We start from the raw sequence: 5,911 nt of genomic DNA on the forward strand, positions 1-5,911 counted from the left end.
TCGATTATCCGGATTGTTCAAAATAAACAAAAATTTTACGAATTTGCTGATTTGCACTTGGCGAATTACGATACTGTTTATGTACGTGATGGAATGCATAACTTTTTTTGTTTCAACAACGTCTCACCCAGCACAGTGGTCGTAAACTCTTAAATATATTTTGCGTCGTAATAAATATATAATTTGACATACGTATTTATAAATAATTTATATTCAAATTATATTATTTCTATGACCAAGGGCGGCGTATGAGCAACGTGGGCCACCGCCTATGCCTCGCGGTTCGAAGGGCCTCGCGCCTCGAAGGTTTATGCATTACTTAAAAGCCGCGAACGCGACGAAAAAATTTTACTCGTCATAAAACGATAAATAGTTTGTCAAATTTTTATTCATAAAAATGCAGTTTCAACTGCTTTTTATATTATAAAATTCGTCTTCTTACATTACCAGAGGTCCTTTTACACAGTAGCTAGTCTGTTAGCGCTGGTCAGTAGTAGTCCAAATTCAATACGAACGTTTGTTTCTTGAAAATTTGATCACGATTTAAATACAGTATTTATTTTTAATATTACCGATATGTCATCGAAAAGAAAACGTGTATTATCATTAAAAGACAAATTAAAGTATTTGTTTCGATTATCCGGATTTTTCCTTATCCGGACTACCTTCATCCCCAATTAGTCCGGATAATCGAGGTTCTACTGTATATATATAATATCCGACTATATGAAAGAAAATAGATATATTTAAGTCATTCGCATTTATTCAATTGAGATAAAAGTATTGTGTAATTATTTTATTTGTTGAACTAGTTCTCATAATGCCACATGCATTTATTAAAATAAAAAAAATTAAATATGCTTACAGCACTACCTCGAAATTCCAGAACGCATTTTTTATCCACTATTATTCGCGATCCTAAAAACAACAATTAGAAATTATGCGAAAGACGAGAAGGCATGTAAGACTGTACAGAAATCATTTTGGTTAATCGAAAACGATCGACACACGAGAAAATGCCTTAGTTACTTTAAAACTATTGCTGGCCCACCAGTGACCAAGCGGTTCTGTTCCTTAAACACTGGGAGTTCGGTCTTGGGTTCGCGCCTGAAATTATTGTTATTTAGTTGATGTTTATATCCAATTTTGTGCAAAAAAAATTTATTACAACGAATGAATCTCCATTCCGAAATATAAATAAACAGAAGTTAAACTTCAGTTATAAAACACAAGACTAGTGAAAAACCTCACGTTTCTTTTCATCCAACATCGGTATTAAATCAGAGACGAAGACTGTAAAACACAGCTATTTTTATTCATTATAAGCAATGAATTTCGGATTAAAATTTTTCTTGCCCGTTCTTCAGCCTATAAATTCACAAAATTGTATTAACAAAGTTATTTGATATATTAGTTACACATAATATAAGGTACAGTACAAAACACTAACCTTCGGACATAATAGGTTATTGGAAGAAAAAAAGGCGTAAGGTTTCTCACTAGTCAAGTTTTATAACTAAATTTTAACCTAAATTTTTATATCTGTCCCATTGAAAATTTTTTTAAATTGGTTTTTTATCAATTTTTTTACACTTTTTTTTATTAAACGATATAAATAAACTAGTTTTTTACTTTTGAAGATAAGTTAATCAATAATTTTTTATTCATAAAGCAATGGTATATAACATTTAGACGTATTTAGTAGCTTAGTAGTGTAGTATTTAATATCCTGATTATTAATAGTGATGTTAAAAAATAAACATGGATATCTTAGGTTCTGAAAAGTAACCACAATTCGTCTACTTTGTGATCGGACACACGGAACTTCGCTTTCAAAGGTATGAACACGAGCGCTGGATTTGAAGCTTTTTTTGATGACCCGTTGTATATTGTGTTGTGTTTAGTTAATCTGTTTTTCGAACCTAATCTAAACATTATTATTGATATTTTTCCTGAAACCGACCGTTAAATAAAAGTTCCCATTCTCCGCCTGTCGCTTTTCGAGTCGGATCCGATCGCTAAGTAAACGAAATTAACACAGATTTAATTTAGAAATTTTATATTATTTTCCTATTTTAACAATCTTGCCATTGAAATCTTCTTTTAAGCCATATTTGTTTTTATTTTAGATTATTCTATATACTTACAGAAGATGATTAAAATAGTTTGAAGTTTAGCAAATGGAGACCGGTAGTGAAATCAGCGGTAGAGACAAGTTCTTTCAACATAATTTATTTTCCAGCGCCTTCTTGGTTGAAAATTTTTTGTAAATAACTTTGTTAAGTCTTTCTGACCTATTTTGACAATTGATTGCCGAACAACCACACATACAAAGGCGTAAGATACAAAAAATACACTCAAGAGAGAGAGAGAGAGACTAAGACAACAGAAACTTTTGGTAAACACGTTGTAACTCAGCTATTTTGAATCGAATATGGCGAATTCGTCGGCTTCCCTATCTAGAGGATTTTGCTGAAATTAACACAACAGGAAGAACGACTCTATATTAATCTAATTTAAGTTGAATTGTTTTAATTATCTGAATAACATCTGATATTTAGTTAAGTGTGGGAAGTCGAGGTGACGAAAGCTTCGCGGGTCCACGATCCCTCCTACTTTCCCAAGTACAAATACTCATCCTAGTGACCTTGCGGGCGGATCTTCTCGATCTGAGGCCAATTAGGAAGCTTTCGTCACCCCGACTTCCCATAAGCGTTTCTTACCCATCGGATTCTCACATAAGTTAATCGAGATAAATCTTTTCTCGATTAACTTTCGTCGTATAAATGTAGAAGGCCATAACAGTGCCTTATTTCAAGTTCACGATGGATTTAACTAAGCCAGCAATGAAGACGAATGATAAAGGAGGCGGCTGGCATATCCAAATTAAATCATGAAAATTCTCACATTTCGACCCAGGTCTTCAGCGCAGTAGAAAGCCTTTATTTTCTATTCAATTCAATCGAATTGAGCAGTTATTTTACAAGAAAAAAGATGCACTTGATGCATCTAAATCATTTTTATCGAGATTTAAAATTTAAAAAAAAAATATATAAATTTTTATATCTAGTAAAAATATTTTTTTTTAATATTTACTGTTTTATTGTTTTTTTTTTCTTGTAACCATTCTTATTCTACATAGAATATCGGCATAATTTTTAAATAAAGCATATTTCGCCAATTTCGAATTTATATAATTTGATAAAAGTTATATTTAAAATAATATTTTTAATAAGGATAAGTGATCCAAATATTTTATAAATACATCAATCCATAATATTAATTAATAGATTTAAAAGTATAGACTTAAAATGGATTTTCTTTATGTACATTCTCATTTAGACAGATTTAATTAGATTTTAACTAACAAATAACATACAATTATTATGTTCAATTTGTTTCCTTTTGAAACTGTTCTTAGCACCTATTTCATTTAAGAATTATTCTGTGATCCAACAATACTATCAGGATATATAAAAGAGCCAATGTTGGAACCATATTTTGGGTATAAGAAACGAATGAAAATACAAAATAATACTTTAGATTAATTAATGAATCTAAAGCAATTATTATTTAATATTTAACACAGTTTTCAAACACGTTAAAAAAACAAAAAAAAAACAATTGTTGTAGATGAACAGTGAATAATATACTTTTAACGAATTTTTTAAACTGTATTAAAATACCCTAAAACGATTTGATTTTTATATTTAATAATTAATAATAAATAAATAAAGCCATCAATGACAATAAGACATTTATATTAGATAACGAATTTGAAAATTTAAGATGGCCGAAAGCAAACCACGCGGCCGTATGGGCCAAGTAACTCGCCATTAAAAAAATCATATCCGACGATAATTAACTTTGTCAAATATATAAATAGGTTAAAATTAGTCAAATAAAATATATAAAAACAATTTTCTATATTAAATAATACTTATATATCGTTATTATTATCGAATTCGTAACTTTCTTCGTCCGCATCGACGTTGGTCACGTGGTCAGGCGTGACGTCACGACCCATAGATCTAAATTCAAGTTACGGCTTTCATAGATCAACGCTCATAGTAATCTTAACGAATGTTTTATATGATATTTTTTATGCGGTTAGTTTAGCTGTTGTGCTAGAGATAAGTACAGTATGTTCGTACTGTACACTATCACATTGCTTGCTTGTTCTCGTGCTTCGAAGGTTTGTTAAAGATGGAGGAATTGTGTGTTGAAGTATGCGGCGAAAATGGTGCCTATTATAAGGTAATGGAGAGAAATGTCGGTTTTCAAAGGTTATGTTTCAGTTTTGTTTTCACTATTTAATTATGTGCAAAAGAAAAGAATATGTAGTTATTATTAAGGATTGTGTTTTCTCTATACGTATTCGAATCACGTTTGTATCGAATGGGGTTCGTCACGTTGTCAGCCTTTTATATTCGTATAAAATGATAATTTAGTTATGATTTTTCATATAAAATCAACCGGTAAAACTTAATCATTACGTTTATTTCGATTTTATTCACGAAATTCGTTATAAAAACCAATTCCATTTTCAAACACCACGTGAAAATTTATACAATAAATTTTGCTTTATGATCAGTTTCAGTTAATCATGATCTGTTGTGAACTTTGATTTTTTTAATGCTCTTTCATTCGAATGTTTATTCAAATATATAATTTATTATATGTGAAATTCTTACATTTAGTAAAGTTTAAGATGATCACATTAAAAATTTTTTTTATTGTTTTTGTTTGAATTCAAAAATTTTTAAACATTGAGAAAAATCTTTATTTCAGTGTTATTATTTCATTTAAAAGAAATCAAGTTTAATAATTAACTTAAGGATTTCTTTTTAAAAATGATGATTAAAATCTTTTGAGTTACATTGTTGCGTTTAAATTATATATTCGTTTGTATTCGAATGAAATCCATCTTATAAACAAAGCGTTTATGAATATATATCACACTAACCTCATAAAGCTTTTGCAGAATGTTTAACCTATCATTTTTAAGGGATACATTAAAAATTCTACAAAGCTTTATAAGCTTAGTGTGATATATTCGTTTGTAATGTGTTTTTCTAAAAATTTTTATTTTATATAATGATTTATTCTGAAATGTTTTGAAAAGAAATTAATAATATATAAATTTTGCATTCTAAACAAAAATAATTTTATATATGTTTTAATTTAGAATGCCAAATCATATTACATTAAAAAAGAAATATCATGATTTTACTTTGAAAAAAAAAATGCTTCTTATATAGAGAAAAATGTTTTATTTTGCTGATTTGTTTTATAAGTATTCATTTGTTTTGAAGATTTGTGATTTTGTTTATTAATTTCAAATTTATATATTTTATGCATTAGTAATATAAATTTAAAATTATACAAGGAAACATTCATTGTCTGTAATGGTAGAGTTTGATATAATTTAATTCAAGTATTGCTGATACCTGGATCAGAATCTATAGTGAAGATGACAGTTTTAGAATTTTTTGATATTTATTTATATGCAGACATTTGTTTGATGTTTATACCCAAAAATACAATTGTATTGTTGAAGTTACGTCTATGTAAATATCTTAAAGTAACTGTTAATTGGAATTGGTTAGATTTTATATATCTTACATTTGTGTGTTTGTATATAAAGTGGATAACTATATACATACGGAAGTTTACTATTAGTTTGAACATATATTAAAATTTTTAACTTATTGTTATGCACATTTCCTTGTTTACTTTCAGATTTTATCAGACTTCACATTTATCAAATCCTTAATTTTTGTAATTACTATCATAAATTACCATATTGTTTCCCTTATAAGATGCACTTTTTTGTGTCTAAAATTTATCTGAATTTTTAGATAACTTTTAGGTACAATTAAGATGTATCCTATAATCAAATCCATGCAAC

The sequence above is a fragment of the Centruroides sculpturatus genome, unplaced genomic scaffold, assembly GCF_000671375.1.
Source record: "Centruroides sculpturatus isolate CEXI.00-Female unplaced genomic scaffold, Cexi_2.0 scaffold409, whole genome shotgun sequence".
In the NCBI taxonomy this organism is placed as follows: Eukaryota; Metazoa; Arthropoda; class Arachnida; order Scorpiones; family Buthidae; genus Centruroides; species Centruroides sculpturatus.